This window comes from Dunckerocampus dactyliophorus, chromosome 6 (assembly GCF_027744805.1).
Source record: "Dunckerocampus dactyliophorus isolate RoL2022-P2 chromosome 6, RoL_Ddac_1.1, whole genome shotgun sequence".
In the NCBI taxonomy this organism is placed as follows: Eukaryota; Metazoa; Chordata; class Actinopteri; order Syngnathiformes; family Syngnathidae; genus Dunckerocampus; species Dunckerocampus dactyliophorus.
Genome location: NC_072824.1, coordinates 32,465,811 through 32,484,902, shown reverse-complemented (window position 1 = coordinate 32,484,902; position 19,092 = coordinate 32,465,811). Strand labels below are relative to the sequence as shown.

The 19,092-nt window shown below is 42.9% G+C and overlaps 1 long non-coding RNA gene across 2 annotated transcripts; it reads right to left on the bottom strand.

Moving 5' to 3' along the window:
• Nucleotides 1-5,709: 5,709 nt before the first annotated feature.
• Nucleotides 5,710-15,196, bottom strand: LOC129183258 (uncharacterized). Of its 2 annotated transcripts, XR_008570762.1 has the most exons (4): nt 14,911-15,196; nt 14,453-14,563; nt 14,142-14,255; nt 5,710-13,839 (listed from the first exon to the last, which is right to left on the bottom strand). It is a non-coding gene; the product is annotated as an uncharacterized LOC129183258 (long non-coding RNA). The 2 variants fall into 2 exon arrangements; XR_008570761.1 differs by having other exon boundaries at nt 5,710-14,255.
• Between the last annotated feature and the right edge of the window lie 3,896 nt (nt 15,197-19,092).

The window sequence follows — 19,092 nt, the reverse complement described above, 5'->3', positions numbered from 1 at the left end:
TTACGTAATTCATTTTTTCAAATTTAAAGTGGTAAATGGTTTTTAATTTAAAAATAAAAAGTAACACTGCAAAACAAATAATAATAACAAATAAATGTATTTAAAAAAAAGACACAATCCACCTACATACACACACGATGTCCACTCACATGCTGGACATACAGAATGGATGTAAAACATCACTGTGTCCTTTCCACACTAACATGAAACCCACTGAGGTGCACACGTAATGTAAACGTACGGGTCCAAGCTTCTTTGTCCACCTTCAGTCGTGTGCCCTTCAAAAGCAGTAAGTGTCTTGTTTGGACACTGCAAAGCCTGAAAGATGACGTGTTTAAGCGTGTGATGCAAGCCTAACGAGACCCGGGCCTTGATATCACTCCTAATTGGATACCATCACAACCTTTGCAACGATATCTGCTCGCCTGGCTGATTGGCATCTTATTCTCCTGCATTGCAAAGACATCAAATACATGATTAGCATCAAACACAACAAGCATGTCCACTCCTCCATCATCAACACTCGCTGTCCTTCTCCACCATCGTGTTTGTCTTTGATTGAAATTTAAAAGGAGCACTCGGGAGAAGCGGCGTGTGTATTAAATAAACGATCGCAGGCCTCGCCTGTCAAGTCTGCTGCTTTCACGAGCTGTCACGCCGCCACAAGCTGCATGAGTGACGGGAAGCCGGACATCCACAATTAGATCGCAAACAATTTGAAGCTCAGCACTCACGCCTGGAAAACGTGCTGAAGGCCAGGTGGGGTGGGTGGGTTCCTCCTGCATTTAGTTTTTCAAGGAAGTCCCTCGCTCTCTTTTTTAATGGTTTCTTATTGTTGCTTGGCCACTTTGCTTCTTTTGTGAGCGGAACCATTAAAGCTGAAAGCCCCCAGTGCGGTATTATTTGGAACGAAACCACCAGCTTTGGAAAACCACGAAATGATTCAGAGTTGGGAATTCCACATCAACGCCAAGGATTTTTACATATTTTGTAAATTTTTGAAAAAATAGGTTGCGGAAGAAATGATAACGTGACGAGAATAACGTCAAAATATGATGGGAATAAAACCATCATTAGGAGAAGGAGAAAGTCGAAAAAGCTGTCATTTTACGAGAAAAGAGTCCAAATATGAAGAGAAAAAGCTGCAACTCTCCAAGAACAAACTGCAAATATTATGAGGGAAAATAATGTCATTTTAGTAGCGTAGAGATGAAATATTAAAGACAATTTGTTGTTTTTTTTAAACATCATAATGTTATGACAAGCAAACAAAGCAAAATAAAGTTGTTGTTTTTGGAATATTAGGTTGGGGAAGAAGTGATATTAGGAATAAAGTCTAAATATCACGCGAATAATGTCGTAATACGTATAGAAACAAGAATAACTCCAAATATTATGAGGGAAAAAAAATATCATTTTAGTAACGTAGAGTTGAAATATTAAAGGAATTCTTATTTTTTTCATGTTAGAATATTATGAGAAATAAACAAAACAGACTAAAGTTGTCATTTTTGGAAAATTTGGTTGGGGGAAAAAATGGTAATATTATGGCAATAAAGATTCAAGATTCAAGATTCAAGAGTTTAATTGTCATATGCACAGTAAAACAGGCAGTTATACTAGAGGGCGCCATCTTGCATCTTAAGTCACAATATTACAAAAAGAACATTTTGGAAGATGACTGAAGAAGAAAGTAGAAATGTTTGGTAAACTGAAAAAATAACCCCAAAAAGAGAGCAAAGAGTGAAGTCGCTGTTAATGCTAGCCTTTCTTTACCTGCCGCATATGACAAAGTGGAGATGCAGTTTTTGGTGAAATATGTCTAACTTGGCATATCTATAATGCAAAGAATCACCATGTGACCCCTGATCCTCTTCCTGTTAGCACATCATGAAAAAGTCCCTTTTGCGTCGTTGGGGGGACCTTTGAGAGAGTGGAAAGGTGTTTTCCGGCAGGTGGGATGATTCCGGCAAACAGCCTGCCTGGACGGCCGGGTCAGCCTGACTGAAAGGAGGAAGTCGTGTTTGTCAGCACACACCAGCGAGCCCCCACCGAGCTACAATTACACTCACGGCTCTTTCATAAAAGCAGAAAACACACATTGGGAGATTTTATTATCAGCCGGCGTGCAGCTGCTTTCTTTTGTGCGTGCGTGTGGCAGTTGGCCGTTGATAAGGATGACGCACAATGTTTGTTATTTTGAATCAAATGATATATCTTCTCTGTACAATGTAGCATTCTTGCAGGGAGCACATTGTCAGCCTTATTGTTGAAGCCATAAATTATTCATAGCAACTTTTTTATTCGACACATGAATGGTTTTTCACATGGACAAAGAAACACCTTCATACGTTTATCTCCTCACGCGACGTCGCTTCCACTCGCACATGAATGCATTCATATGCAGCTTTTACAGGATTTTGGAGCTGATTTTTGAATTAAATACCCCCCAGGGCCCCTCCCTCGGGCACACCAATAGATATGAAAAGAGGTATTTTAGTATTTCTGTCTGTTTTGGTTGAAACAAACTTACATCATCATTTACAAGAAGAAGCACGGTCGACGTAACGGCCATTCGTTGGCCAATGAAATATGTTGTGGACACATTAATAAACAGCAACTCAGTGCTGTCCGTGATCACCTAACATCTGCAAGCGCGACAACGAAAGGCATCATCAGAAAGCGCCTCTTTTGTCTTGGTGCCATCGGATGACAGCAGTCATCCTTTCTCGCGTGGGGGCTGTGGCGTCGTGGAAGCCTGGACTGCACAGCATAGGGGAACGGGTGTCCGGACACGGGGAAGCCAGGGCGAGGGTTTAATACGAAAGTCCTTGCTGCACAGCTTTGCTGCCGTGCGTCTGTCGGCGTGCTTAGCGTGCACGCTCGCTCTCCTGGCCAAAGAGAGAAAGCAGGTGCACTGCAGTGAAGGGGTGTCGCTCTCTCTCCGTCACATTAGCTACTCCCTCCCCAAGGTTGCTGATGTGTGGAGACCTGGAGCGATGATCTGCTACAATATTCAGTATATACATCTGACAAATTTGGAACGGGGAGGGCTGAAGAGAGAGGTACCACAGAGTCAGGCGACCGTTACGGTCTTTCGCGTTCTTAATCCAAGTCAGAGCCCGGTGGTCCATCTCCAGGTCAAACTCTCTCTTATTGGCAAGGCTCTCCCTCTCCACCGTTGAGTACCAGGTCTCGTGGGGAAGCAGCTTGCGGCTCAGGTATATGACTGGGTGCTCCACCCCCGGATCACCTTGTGCCAGGACCTCCCCCGGTCCCACAGAGGCGTTCCCAACACCGGCGATGAGCACAGGACCGTCTGCAGCATCTGGAAAGCCTCTGGTTCTTGGCAGTTAGCGCCGTGCGAGGCGCAGCTCTGGTGGCAAACGGCGCCACAAACCTCCAATACCAGCCTGCTAAGCCAAGGAAGGAGCTGACTTCCTTCTTTGTCCGTGACCGGCTCGGGTGGCCTCCAATTTGTCCGACTGAGGCAGGACCTCTCCACGTCCCAACCGATAGCCCAAGTATCGGGCCTCCTCCATGGCCACCCTCCTTGGCTGGGTTGAGTATCAGTCCTGCCTTCTGGATCTGGTGCAGGGCGTAGCCCAGGTGGTTCAGGTGCTCCTCTCAGGTTTGCATCATTTGACTCCTCTCAATGCGGAGGAGCAGTGCTTCTACTCTGAGTTTCTCTCGGATTTCGGCCACTTGTGCCCGCGTTCTTGTCCTTTCGGTCACTACCCAAAGCTCACGACCGGGTTGGAAAGCAGATCCATCGGTAAATTGGGAGCTTTGCCTTTCAGCTCAGCTCCCTCTTCACCACAACGGATCGATGCAGAGTCGGCATCCCTGCAGACGCCACAATCCGCCTGTTGATTTCGTGTTTCATCCTTCCCTCACTCGTGAACAAGACCCTGAGGTACTGAACCTCCTCCATTTGGGGCTGGATCTCATCCCCGACCCAGGGATGGCACTCCACCCTTTTCCGGGGGAGAAACATTGGACCTGGACTTGGAGGTGCCCATTCTCATACCCAGCTGCTTCACACTCGGCTGCGAACGGGTCCAGTGAGAGTTGAGGGTCACGGCTTGATGAAGCCAGACCTCCGCCAAGTGTAAAAAGTTCCCCCATATTGTGATTCACAGCAAAATAATAATCCTACATTTTTTGGATCAGTCTTTGATATTTTGTAGAGTTGTGTGTTCTGTTTTCCAAGTGCTCTGGCCATTCTTTGTGGCGTTTTATGCACAAATGCCGAAAATGGCCCTATCTCGCAATGTTCATCCAATCCAGTCACAGCTTTTCAAGTTATTTTGAACGCAAACCAATAAAAAGAAGAGAATCAGCGACAAAGGGTCGCCCTGGCGGAGTCCATCCCTCGCTGGAAACAAGTCCAACTTATTGCCGGCAATGGAAACCGAACTCTGACATCGGTCATGCAGGAAAGAACAGCCTTACCTGGTATTCCTGGAGTACTCCTCCAGGAAGACGGTTGGATGCCTTCTCCAAGTCCACAAAATGCATGTGGTCTGGTTGGGCACCCTCAAGGACCCTGCCCAGGGTGTAGCGTTGGTCCACAGTTCCACGACCAGGACGAAAAGCACACTGCTCCACCTGAATCCGAGATTCAACTATCCGGTGGATAGATGGGATAAAACTATTTGAAATGCATATAAATGATGAATGAAAGAGATAAAGGAAGACGTGAGTGTTCCCAAAGACACCACACGGTCGCCACCTTTCTGTTTTGCCAAGAGTTTAGTCTTGAATTCCTCAGTGTTTCTCACCTTCTTTGGTTCCATTTTGGCTTATTTTGCACGTTAAAGTGTGCACAAAGAGTGGAAATTGGACTCTTCTGGACTGTTTGCGTCAATGTAAAAGTGAAAGGTGAAAGACGGTAAATAGGGGACACGGCGCCACGCTGGGAAAAGCCCGTGTGCTCAATCCCCCCACGGCTCCTCCAAGTTTGGGCGAAGCAGATAGAGGCAGCGAAGAGGCTTTGTGTCAAGCTCGATTAATCCGCGCCTGCGCTCGTTAAATGACGTGAGCGAGCACAGCTGGCTAGCTAGCTCAGTGCTGATGCTGCGCCTCGTTTTCGCCGACGGGGAAGAAACGCTCGGCCCCCGCCCGGTAAAGCTGCAGCTTTGAACGTCAGACTGTGCTGACTTTTTCTGATCCCTGACTTTAGCAACGATGTCTCCGGTGCGTTGAAGCTAAATCACATCTTCGCGGCCGTTGCTGTCCAAACGGTCAATAAAATTGTCTTCAAAGTCAAAACGTCTTCCTTGAATGTCTTGACTTATGTTTGTTTTACAGGCACAAACTGTGCAGTTTCATTTCTTTTTTGGATTTGACTTCTACAATCAAACAGGGGATGTGCTAGCTAGCAGGCTAAAGCAGCTCAGAAGCTAACAAACTTGATATAAATGAATGAATAATAATAATTAATAAATATATTGCTTGATATAAATGATTATTTGTACTTTTATTATTTTATTACTATTAGAATGGTTATCAAGGGTATTTTAAGGGGATAAAATACAGTAAATGTTGTAATTATCCGGCATTAAAAGAGCATTAACAATAAAACTTAAGATTTAATTTAATTAATTACATTTTTATCAAATCAAATACCAGATATTTTATATATAAAATATACTAATATATAATACTAATAATGTAATATTAGTATTATATTATTGTAATTCTTTATTATATTGTAAGACATATTATATAGATCTAAATATATATTTACATAGAAATTAAATTACGATTTGATTAAAATGTTTTCTTACATTTTTTGAAATAATGATTTGGAGTGCATGAGAAAGTGTGGAGGTTTTTTTGGACCACATGGTCGCTTACGAGCAAGCATATCGCACAACACAGCAGCCACACAACCAATGTTGTGACAGCGCTACGGAGTCGGCACGAGTTGATTGCACACAACCGCATGGCGAGACATTCATGACCAGTCTTTTCAAGCGCATGCAGAGCTAGCCGCAGGTGCTAATCACATGCAGCGGCTGTTGTCTTGCGGTGTTACTAAGCGACATCAGCAGTTTGCCTACAGCCACAGCTATTAATAACTCATGAGAGTAATTGGCGGTTCTTTGCTCTTGGAGACCCTGCGGTTAATTGAAGAGGCGTTCATTGCAGCATTGAAAGAGTTTCTGGTGCTAAATGTGTTTTTATCTGTAAAACTGGATTTTATTGCACCACAAAAACAGACTGACAATATTGCTAAACCGCACGCAACTACAGCATATTTCTCTGCATCTCTGAAGCGAGAACTGTAACGCTCATGCCTTTTTCGTCCACTAGGGGGCTTTGCGACACGGTTAGCGCCCTACTTCCTAGCGCTGGAGAACGCGCCACATGTCAGTGCTTTGTTTTTCGATGTCTAACCTAACTGGGAAGGCTTCAAAGCCAAGGGCCACGTCTACTCTCCACCCAGGCGCTTGTGGCAGATGGCCACCCACCCTCAGATGGTCCGTCAGCCAACGCGGGAGGGTGTTCCTCTGCCTTGACGCCAAGCGCTCGCTCAGTGTCGAAAGTAAAGGACCCCGAGGCGACAGATTCCAAAGCGCTTTGTGTTTTAGTTGCCAGGTGGACTTGAAGGAGACTTTCATGGCTTCTTTCATTTTCTTTCATCGCGTACACAAATTAAAAACACATCAAGCTCACAGCCTGGAAAAGTTTTTCTACTAATTACTGACACATACTTGCTTCTTTATGTCATATTCCGTACATTTTCGTATGATTCTGCTAAATTCCTGTGAGTGCACATTGCCGGACCGTTCCAATATTCACTGATGGTAAAAATGGGATACAATTCATAGAACGACAGCAAAATATGACTGGTGTGGTTGGATGAGTGCCATGTTAATAAACTGCAATAAAAAGGTTTTACCTGAGCATTCCATCTTGGGACTGTTTCTGTAATATTCCTGCTCAACCAAAAATAAATAAAGAAATCAAATGAAAACAGAAAATATAACATGGGATACATATTATTTGTGCTATTTTCTGCTGCATGAACATGAAGACATTGCCTGACCGTGCCTTCCTGGGTCTTCCATTTCTAGAATGTTCACGTTTGACAGTAAAAATGAAGCAAAGTCAAAATTAGAACATGAGAATATACTGTAGACGTTTAAACACATATTTTTTAAAAATGTGCCTGAAGTCATCTGGGATAGGCTCCAGCATACCCCCGCGACCCAAATGAGATAAGCGGCATAGAAAATGGATGGATGGATGGAAATGAAAATTGTGATAAAATTTACTTTGTCATTTTCTATGAAATGAAAATGAAAAGGCATCAGTAAAAATAAAAACACATATAAATACTGTACTGTATATACAGTAGAGAAAGTTTCTGATTTTTCTGCATGTTTGCCACACATGAGTCAATGACAACACAACTCAACACAAAATGCAGTTTTTAAATTAAACTTTTATTTTTAAGGGAGAAAAAAAAACTTACAGCGCTTTGGAGGAATTTTTGCCCACTCGTCTTTGCAGAATTGTTGTCATTCAGCCACATTGGAGGCTTTTCCAGCATCAAGCGCCTTTTGAAGGTCATGCCACAGCATCTCAATAGGATTCAGGTCAGGACTTGGACTAGACCACTCCAAAGTCTTCATCCATTCAGAGGTGGACTGGTGTGTTTTGGATCATTGTCCTGCTGCAGAACCCAAGTTGCTTTCAGCTTGAGGTCACCAACAGATGGCCGGACATTCTCCTTCAGCACAATTCATGCTTCCATTTATCACAGCAAGTCTTTCGGGTCCTGAAGCAGCAAAACAGCCCCAGACCATCACACTACCACCACCATATTTTACTGTTGCTATGATGTTCTTTTTCTGAAATACTGTGTTACTTTTACGCCAGATGTAATGGGACACACACCTTCCAAAAAGTTCAACTTTTGTCTCGTCAGACCACAGAGTATTTTCCCAAAGGTCTTGGGGATCATCAAGATGATTTCTGGCAAAATGGAGACGAGCCTTAATGTTCTTTTTGTTCAGCAGTGGTTTTGGTCTTGGAACTCTGCCAAGCAGGCCGTTTTTGCCCAGTGTCTTTCTTATGGTGGAGTCATGAACACTGACCTTAACTGAGGCAAGTGAGGCCTGCAGTTCTTTGGATGTTGTTGTGGGGTCTTTTGTGACCTCTTGGATGAGTCATCGCTGCGCTCTTGGGGTCATTTTGGTTGGCCGGCCGCTCCTGGGAAGGTTCACCACTGTTCCATGTTTTGGCCATTTGTGGATAATGGCTCTCACTGTGGTTGGCTGGAGTCCCAAAGCTTTACAAATGGCTTTATAACCTTTTCCACTCTGATAGATCTCAATTTATCTCAGTTAAGTTATGTTTTAACAGGGGGGCAATCACTTTACAGAAAAAGTAGCATTCAAAATATGCAAATTAAGGAAAATAAATATGTAAAAAAAATTGTTGGCGAACCTTTTGAGTATTTTGAACACCTTCAAAAAAGTCCTTAAAAATGAGTCATTCTCCCACCAGTTAGTGTCGCGTCTTCGCTACAAAGGCCACAATCTTCACTCGAGCCGACTTTGTAAAAATTGTACTTTGCAGCCAAAGTAATCAATGAAGTAATTACGAGAGTAACTGCGAGATCCTTCAAAGGCTCGGAGTCAAACTCTAACATCACATGCGGGTTATTAGTCAAGGTTCCTGCCTTCCCACATCCACGTCTTCTTCTTCTTTTTTTTTTTAAAGGAGCAGCCCCCCCACTGCCGCTCCCGCTGGGATTCCACTCGTGTGATAATAGCGACTGCAGCTTTCTCTTCTAAAACGTGGAGACGACGATGAAGAAAACCCCAAAAGTTCATCGTTCGTTTTGTTTTTCACGAACTGCGGATCGTGGCAGAACAAACGCTAAAGTTTGGTGGCAAATCTCGGCTTATGAAAAGGAGGCTCGTGCTCCTGCTAATGACCTCCTGCAGGGAACAATTGCAGCGACGTATTTCATGTGCGCACGTGTGCAAACGTTTTACCAGCGAGGGCCGACGTGGTGAAAAATGAAAGGACGCGACTTTGCCACTTTGGTATTTTGTAAAGCAACGCATGTAGACATGCGAAGACGCTCTTCCAGGAAAAAACTGCATCCCAACGAAAAAGCCTGTTGTTAATATCAACTTCACTCTCTGCTGTTTTTACCCCCATTTTTGCTATTTTTGTTTTAAATTTTCACAGTATTTCAACTTAAAAAAAAAAATGTACATTTTATTTTCATAATATTATGACTTTAATCCCATAATATTCTACATTTTTTCCCAACCTAATTTTCCATTTTGTTTTGTTTTTTTTGTCATATTATTACATTACATAACATTGGTATTAATTAAAAATATATTACATAAAAAATGTATAATATATATAAATATATATGTATTATTTATTTATTCATGCATATAATGTGTATGTATAGATATAATATCATATAAATGTTATATAATAATATAGAGTATATATTAGAATGTATCTATATTTCCCATTTTGGTTGTTAGCTTCCTTCTAGCTTCCTTCTTCAATAATCTTTGTACATTTTCTTTTAATATTCTTATGGCTATTCCCATAATATTCTAACTAAAAAAAACATAAAAAATACATTTTTCTCTTTAATATTTCAACTTTATATGCAGCTAAAATGACATTATTTTCATCAAAGTATGTTGATGATAAAAATGATGTTTTTTCCATTTCTGTGTTATTGTGGGTTTTTACTGTGAAGCATGTGGAAGTTGGAGGCTAATAAAAAGCAAGAAATAAGGCAAATATTTACAAATGTTCTCCGTGACGCTGGGAACCGTTTAGAGCGGCTGCCATGTGGTGACCTGGCAGCCATCTTTGTGGCGCGCCGGCTTCGCCGGGACGGAGACGCTCGGCAGTGACGATGTTCTTTGTGCTACTTTGTGACACAAATCCTCCGCCTTCTGTTTTCACCACGAAGCTTTCAACCAAGAGCTTCTTCTCATGTTGCAAATAAAAAGCAACCTCCACTCCAAGGTAATAATGGAATTCATCTTTAATTAGTGGAATGGTTCCCTTGAGGAAGTGCGAGCCGGCTGCCAGAAGCTGCAAATAAGCAGCGGAGGAGAATCGCTGAGCTTTTCCATGAACGCTTAGCGCTTTACTGGAAATGATGATTACTACCTAATACGAGTACGAGCATGAACTTTATCCCTGGTGGGGTCATGAAAAAATACAATAGAAAACAGCAGAAATGGAAAAAAAAACAGCTGTCATTTTATGGGAATAAAGTCAAAATATTAAGAAAAAAAGTCACAATCGAATGAAGAGCAAAAGTCTCAATTTTACAAGAATAAACCCGCATTGTTACGGAAAAACGTAGTTTTTAGTAGCATTTCACCTTTGTAATAGGTGAAGGTTTAGCTTGAGCTACGTGTACGGTAGCTTCTTAGCACATCTCCATGTGCTGCTTTGCTACAGTAAATATCCAAGTGGCCCTCGCTGCAAAAGCTTTGGACACCCCTGCTGTATATATAAGAAAATAATTAAAATGATCAATTATAGTGTGATGTATTACTACAATTATGATATATTATTATATGTACATAATAATAATAACTATTATTGTATTAAAATAATATCATATTCTATGGCCGCACGGTGGTCTAGTGGTTAGCATGTTGGTCACACAGAAGACCTGGGTTGGATTCTCCCTTGGGCATCTCTGTGTGGAGTTTGCATGTTTTCCCCGTGTGTGTGTGGGTTTCCTCCCACATTCCAAAAACATGCATGTTAGCTTCATTGGAGACTCTAAATGGTCCATAGGTATGAATGTGATTGGTTGTCTATATGTGCCCTGCCATTGGCTGGACACCAGTGCAGGGTGTACCCCGCCTGTCGCCCGAAGTCAGCTGGGATAGGCTCCAGCATGCCCCCGCGACCCTAAGAAGTGGTATAGAAAATGGATGGATGGATTATATTGTGTATCGGTTGCAGATGTGCATTGATATGCATTGTCCCTAGTAAATCAATACATAAATATTATGTAATATGTTTTATGTTTTATGTTTTATGTTGTAGTTTTATGGCGGTGCTGCCAACAGAGGAGGATTTGCGTCCTGAGGGGTGCTTTGATGTCCGGTAAGCCTGCGGGATCAGGGACAAGCTGTTGCAGAAACACGAAAGGAACCCAAAGGATTTTCCAGCAATTAGCACCTGCGACAAGCTAACATATAGCGAGGAGGATCCTTCGGGGGGAGTTCCTTGTCTCTGTAAAGCACGTCTTCATGTCTTTGTCCTCCTCGTCGTTCCAAATTACAGCGTCAATGCAGCACATTGGTGAGGAGTTTCTCAATTCCTTTTTCCCGTGAACACACCATCTTGCACGTTCTTGGGTAGGACAAAATGACATATTTTCGCCGGTGCCGAGGGAATTGTCAATTTAGACGCGCATGTGGACCACCCACACTCACGCGCGTGCGCGCGCACGTGTGCCAGACAAAGTGAGCGCCCATCAATCTGAGGCCAAATGATTTGCTGACTGGATGAAAGCGTTCCATCTGGCTTTCGCCGTTTGAGGGAATTTAGCTCACCGCCGTCCTTGTGCACGCCTGCAGGCGACGGCCGTGAAAACAATTACCAAGAAAACAAATAAATAAACAAAGGGATTGCGTTTTTATTCATTATTTTCTCGCAGAGCCCGAGAGTGTTTGGATGGATTTGAGATGAAAAACACGGCAAAGTGCTGACCTTGCATAAACGCACACAACAGCACTACACTTTCATGAACGTTCTACTGAGGAACGACGCTGAGGACTGGCAGGGATCTACTGGAAAAACACCACTCGAAGATCCTCTCTATAACTGACAGGCGCTCTGATGTTTTTAAGGGCACTCGTCAAAGATCCTCTATGTGACAGGAAAGGTCAGCTGCTTTTTTAAGGATCTGCTGCAAAGGTGTGAGTCAAAGATCCTCTATGTGACAGGAGTGTTGTGCTGTCACAAAGGACCTGCTGCAAAAACACCAGTCAAAGATCCTCTATGTGACAGGAGTGTTGTGCTGTCATAAAGGACCTGCTGCAAAAACAAGCGTCAATAAGCGTCCATATGACTGCAGCGCTCTGCTGTTTTTAAGGACACATTAGTCAAAGATCCTCTACATGACAGGAATGGGTTGCTGTTTTTAAGGATCTGCTGCAAACACACCACTCGAAGATCCTCTATGTGACAAGAGCCCTGTGCTTGAATTCAATATGAATATGAATATGAATATTAATAAAGGATTCAATACTAATAAATGGAATATTTTTGTAGGACAGTACAGGAAACCTGTTTCTGACTTCTAAATATGAGTTTTAATATGATTAGAGCCCTGCAGACATGAAATAACACCCCTAGAGTCCACCTTTACACTCCTACGTCACAAAGGCAGGCTACGGCGTACCAGCAGGGACAAAACAGACGGCCGCCGCTAGCAAAATCATTTTTCTTTCATTTTTAAACTCTTTGCTACTAAAATGACATTATTTTTTTCAAAATATTATGAGTTTATTCTTGTAAAATTACCGTTAGAAAGAGTTAGAAAATGACTATTTTCCCTCCTAATATTGTGACTTTATTCTCATAAAATTACAGCTGTTTTTTTTTGTTTGTTTTTCCATTTCTGATGTTTTTTCCCAACTTTGTGCTTGTAAACTTTTTTTCTGGTCATTCTGACTTGATTCCCATCATATTTACACTTTATTCTCCGTTTCTGCAGCCTGATTTTCCAAAAATGACCACTTTAGTCGTTCCATTGTTTGTCTTTCACAATATTACGACTTAAAAAAATAAACATCTTTCTTTAATAGTTCAACTTTATGCTACTAAAATGTTATTTTTCCTCATAATATTACGACAATATTCTTGTAAAAGTACACATTTTTCCTTTTTCAACTTTTTCTTTTCATATTTTGACTTTATTCTTGTTCCAGCTGATTATTCCATCCATTTTTTTATTTTTCTTTTTAAATTACAGTAACTTTGGACACCCCTGTTATACATTGTCAATTTAGACGCATGTGGACCATATATATATATATATATATATATATATATATATATATATATATATATATGAACACTGTATATCTTTCAACTACATGCCTGAAATTAGCAGCGTAATTGGAGGTCAACGGTTTTCTTTGGTGGACGTTGACTTTTCCAGACGTCGTTTGGCGACCGCATCCTGCCGGGCTCGCTTCCAACGGATCTCAGGCGAGTTACGCCATGTTCCGTTCGAGCGCACAGCTGCCCGCCGCGGCGTTAATGTGGGCTCGCGCTGCGGCAGACGTGCTGATGGCCGCCGCTGTTGACAAGGAGCGGCGCGGTGATTCCCGCGGGTGTCGTTCGCCGCGGCGGCCGGGAAGACGACTTTACAGCTCTGTTGAATATGTGACAACCATCTTGGGCTGGGAATTACAATGAGGAAGGGATGTCGTTAAAAAGAAAACACAGCCCGCCGAGTAGGAAGAAGCCTTGTTTTCACTCCTCAGCTGGTCTCTCCTAACCCAGCAGAGAAAATAAGACTTGACACTTGAATTGATGGAGGAAATAGAAAAGCACATTTTATGGTCAATATATGAGCCCACCAGTGGTTATGGTCGCACTCCACGTGGAAATATCAGCTAGAGAGGCGGAGCCAAAGGTTTCTTACACTGATAAATAAAATGTGAGGACACATGCCTTGAAATGACCAAAATAACAAGCTAGCTTACCTGCAGCAGTAATATACTCCACAGTCTCCACTTTTCTGCAGTGCTCTGCTTCCTGGCTGCCCTTAGTCTCTTCTCCGATAAAATGTGTCTGCTAATACACACACAATGTGGAAACACACATGCTACTGTTAACTGTTGCAGTTGTCCTAGCTGTGGACGCTGCTCCACACTCTCCTCTATGCTGTAGTGGCCCTCAGTCTCCTCTTAGATAAAACGGTGTCTTCTAATACACGGCTAGAAATGACCGACAGCAACACACATGCTAACGTTAACTGTAGCTGTTGCTGCAGTATTATACTCCACAGTCGCCACTGTGATGTAGTGGCCCTCAGTCTCCTCTTGGATAAAACGTGTCTTCTAATATACAGCTAGAAATGACCAGCATCAACACACCCGCTGTAGCTGTTATTGTAGCTCTGGACGCTGCAGTATTATACTCCACACTCTCCGCTTTGCCGAAGCAGCCCTGAGTCTCCTCTTGGGTAAAATGTCTTTTCCAAGGCACGACTAGAAATGACAAAAATAAGCACAAATGCTAACGTTAGCTTACCCAGCTGCAGTGTCTCAGCTCTGGCTGCTGCACTATGACACATCACACTCTCCACTTTGCTGGAGTGGCCCTTAGTCTCCTCTTGGATAAATGGTCTTTTCCAAGGCACGTCTAGAAATTACAAAAATAAGCACAAATGCTAACGTTAGCTTACCCAGCTGCAGTGTCTCAGCTCTGGCCCCTGTGCTATTACACTCCACACTCTCCACTTTGCTGGAGTGGCCCTTAGTCTCCTCTTGGGTAAAATGTGTCTTCTAATCCACATCTATAAATGAAAAAAAATAAAGACACATGCTAACATTAGCTGTTGCTGTGTCTCCACTTTGCTGCAGCACCTTCTTTTCTTGCTGCCCTCAGTCTCCACTTGGACAAAATATGCCTCCTTACAGAGAAGTAAATGCAGTGGACACGCATTCTCTTCCATTGTTTTTGTTAGCGCCCTGGAAGATATGAAATCTATTTCCAGCTTTCATTTGCTTGCTTCCATGGGTCCACCACAGAAGGAAATAGAGGACATTTAAGATGAGCGATGTGGCCTATTTCATCGTTGCGCACGGAAAAGCAGCGGGAAAAAGGCCATTTCTTTGAGTAAATAATAAATACACATCTCACGTCTTCATGATGCAAATGCTGCAGTCGTCATTCGGCCAAAGTCTTGACAGACAAACGGGAGTGTCGACTGACACGGCTGGTGTTCACTCGCCCTCCGACTGCCAAGCCGCTCTGACAACAAGCCTCCATGTCCTCGCATTCATTTCCACGCCTCTCGTCTCAGAGACGAGGGGGTGACGGCGTCCTCTCGCACACGCTTGTTCCATGCTCCTGCATAACCGTGTGCGCTGCAATCATCACCGAGAGGACGGGCGGAACCGGCAAAGCTTTCCACGCGGAGGCGGCTGCCGGCAACAGAGTCACGGGTCCACGAGGCGGGATGCCAAGTAATGTAACGCAAATATACTGGAGACATTTCACAACCTGAATTAGTGTAACGCTGCTGCGAGACCCAATAATGTGCCAGCTAGAGAGAGCCGGGGGCGAATTTTACTCACGCTATGAAAAAACCCATTAGGGAAATTGGGAAAGTGTGCAGGCAAACGGGAAGACATTTACACCTTTTCCACGCTTGCAAAATTCAATGTCCTTATTTAAAATAATATATATATATATATATATATATATATAAATCACCATAGCACGTTGGATATAAATAAAATAACATTCATCCATTCATCCATCCATTTTCTATACCGCTTCTCCTCTTTAGGGTGGCGGGGGCATGCTGGAGCCTATCCCAGCAGACTTGGGGCAACAGGCGGGGTACACCCTGGACATTTATTACCACCGTAAGTGCTGGAATTCTATCTAATTAGCACCAGGGTGTTACTTTCGCTGAAGCACAAAGAGGATGAGGTGTTGATTGGAAGCAGGCAAGAAGTCATATTCCCTAAATGTGAAAAGTCATTACAGTAATCCTTTGCCACTTGTGTGGTTTCACTCTATCACATTTAAAAATCAATTAATTGAATATGACCTATTATTAATTTAAAAAAAATGCACATTGAAGCAAATGCGATGTTATTTATGGCCTAAATGAAGCATTTTCAAGCCTGAAAATGACTAAATGAAATAAAATAGACATATAAAGGCATTCACAAGACACATTCAAAGACGTAGTGATGATATGTAGTCTACATTGGCCACCAGGTGTCAGTAATGGTACATTGATGAGACAGCGGCCACCGCAGGAAGTACTGCACAGGAACAGCAAGTAAAAGCAAGAAGGAACTCTCCCCATGCTAACACGTGTGAGGTGATATTATGTCTTATTTGCTCTGATTGGGTGTCCTATACTGTATTGGCCAATAGGAGTTTAGAGGTGTTAGTTGAGTGGGGGCTCCTCAACTGGTCTCAACCTGGGACGCTCATTTTCCGAAGGTCATTTAGTTGGAACCCACAAAACAAATTTGATTGATTTACTTTTATTGAAGTCTTTTTTTATTGATCTGTAATTATATTGTATTTTTTTCCACACTTTTATTTAGCTAATGTTTTAATGTTTTATATTCATGCTTTTATGTATGTATTTATTTCATTTCCTTATGCTTGTATTTAAGTCAAAGCAAGCAAATGCATTTGTTTTTTAAAACCGCCAATGTTACCTTTTGAAACGTTAACACACAGACCGTATTTTACGGACTACAAGTCGCGCCATCCCCCCCAAAAAACATATATAAGTCGCACTGGACTATAAGTCGCATTTTTGGAGGGAAATGTATTTGATAAAATCAGAGACCAAGAACAGACATTTGATCTTGGAAGGCAAGGTATAATGATAGCAATAAAATGCTAAGTAGGCGTCTGTTAACGTGACGTGAATAGGTGGTATGTTAACGCAGCATATTAACAGTTATTCAGATAACTATCGGCACCGGGGCCCCCCCTGGAGCCAGGCCTGGAGGTGGGGCACGAGTGGTGAGCTCACCACTCGTGGGCGGGGCCAAAGGGGTCTGGTGCAGAGTGAGCTGGGTGGGAGGGGCTGGACGAAGTAGCCGGGGAGAAGACAGTCTGGGCTTCCCTGCTTAGGCTGCTGCCCCCGCGACCCGTCCTCGGATAAGCGGAAGAAGATGGATGGATAAATAATTTAAAAAAGCATAATAATGAAAGTAAATCAATATATATATATATATATATATATATATTTGAAAAAATGTCTAATCTGCTATTTGCTTTTGGAGACCACGCACCTGGCAACTACAGGAGAGGGGGCTGTTCACTGTAGAGGTGTAACTTGGGGCACTGACGGAATTGGTGGGTTAAATTCTTTCCTACCACTTCTTCTGAGGTCTTTGTCAAAAGAAACAGACAGCAGCGCCAAAAGACATACATTGTTGCCAGTTCTGATTTTGCTGGGAGTATCTTCCATAAAGGACCATCAGATGAAAACAATGCAGTACAAGACGCTTAAAAGTCACGGCAAACAAACACAAGGCTTATTTAAATTGCAAAGCAAGCGACGCCGGCAAGGTTGGAATATTTTTTATGCAAATATTTCTATCTATAACACCCTCTCGGAATCACGCCCGCTTTTATCAGCTTCTATTTTTCCCCGCAGGTTGAGGTGTCAGCATTTACACAAGCGGAAGCGTCGCAGGAATTCTAATTGAACTCCCTAAGTGTGTTTTTCCTTCTTTGCCACCTTCAATGCCAGACTTAAGTTCCATGCGCTACACATGAAGGAAATGAGATGTCGTTCTTGGCCAACCAAAAGCGTCAACAGCCCAAAAACTATTTTGCACATGTCCTGAAATTCCCCAGCTAAACTTCCGTCAAAGAAAGTTCCCCGTCAAGCTCCTGAAATCTACAAAACTTCACTTCCTTCTGTCCTTTTCCAAGAACATTGTGACAACAACCAAGTTCAGCTGGCACGGGAATATCAACATGGGACATTTTTGTTTGTTTTGGGGGTTTTGGGACCCCAAACGGAGGGAATTATATTGTAGAACAGGGGTGCTGACACATTTTCAGCAAGCTACTGTTACAATGTCCACGTCCCACATATCTAGCTCTGACTATAAACATAGAAAATATATTTATAAATATAAACATGTGTAATATCTTTACTATATTTATGTACATTATTCATGTACACTACATCAGGGGTGCACACACTTTTTCAGCATGCAAGTTACAAGTGGACATGATCTATCTCTTATTCGAAAACACACAACATGTACATAAAATCAAAGTTAGAACGGAACCCGCCTTCCACCTATCGGAGCGTTCATGGATGACATGACCACACTGACCACGACTGCAGCATGCGCCATGCGGCTACTGCCAAGGTGACGTCTCGCCTCGCCTCGCCGCACCACACCGGCTAACGCTGCATTCTGGAGCTGCCGCCACTGCTGCTGCGGTTTTGTTTTTGAGTTTGGAAAAGTTAACGCCAGGTGTGGCGCTCCTTTCTGTGTTGCTATGTGAAATCAATGCACCCAGGACGGACGTTTAAAAATGACCAAAATAGGGCAAAATGCTGTAAGTATTGCATGTTGTCATGAATGTGCCTGTTGCTACATGCTCTCAGCGCGGATAGAAAACCATAAAACCTTGCTGGAGGTTTTTGGAGGTGTTTGAACTGAAGGCTTTCTAGGTGGAAAAGGTGTGTCTCATTTAGTGCATGAATTACCTGCCACTTTTTTAGCTTTTCGAAAAGAGAGAAAGACATATGTGTTATGTCGCACAAAAGGATTGTGGATCATGGCAAAATAAAAAAAAGTGTACTTTTCCTTTAATGGATGAAATGGATGCACTGGCGCTTGCACGCAGATATTAAAAAAAATAAAATATATTGGGCCTCCGTGACGTCGTTTTGGTTTGAACTTGGTGTAAACTCACACTCAAGCTCCCCTCCGCTTCCCTGCCTCTTTTTTCCATGTTCGTGTGTGTGTGTGTGTGTGTGTGTGTGTGTGTGTGTGTGTGTCGGATACGGGTCCACAGCGACTGGCAACCAAGCGTCCCTCTTTCTGTGTGTTAGTCTGTCATTTCCTTCACTCGGTTCCTGCAGGAGTCAGGCTGTCTGCTCCAGAAATAGAGGCGACCTCAGCACAGACTGAGAGTCCGCTACGCTGCACATGCTTCTCCTTTCACGCCAGTGTGTGGGTTTTTTGGGGGATGGGGTGGGGGGGGCATGTTCCTGCATGACAGCTGCTCGTGTGGCGCCAAATTTCCAATCACTTCTCGTGCACGTTGCTCACTTATGAACAAGAATATTAGACAACACAAACGATGTGGAAA